Source organism: Chrysochloris asiatica, unplaced genomic scaffold, assembly GCF_000296735.1.
Source record: "Chrysochloris asiatica unplaced genomic scaffold, ChrAsi1.0 scaffold00082, whole genome shotgun sequence".
Classification (NCBI taxonomy): domain Eukaryota; kingdom Metazoa; phylum Chordata; class Mammalia; order Afrosoricida; family Chrysochloridae; genus Chrysochloris; species Chrysochloris asiatica.
The window spans coordinates 3,550,083-3,550,295 of NW_006408600.1; positions in this window are offsets into that span (position 1 = coordinate 3,550,083).

The following is a 213-nucleotide window of genomic DNA, read 5'->3' on the forward strand; positions in this document are numbered from 1 at the left end:
GGCTTTAGTGGTTGGGGCATAAATTTGAATAACAGTGGTATTAACTGGTCTTCCTTCTTGTTGATGTTAAGTGCAGTTGAGTTGGTTCTAACCCTGTATAGGGTTTCCTATATAGGGACAGTGAATAAGGAAGTGTATAAGGTAAGGAAGTATATAGGGACAGTGAATAAGGAAGACTGTAGAATTGATGCTTTTGAGTTATGGCATTAGAGG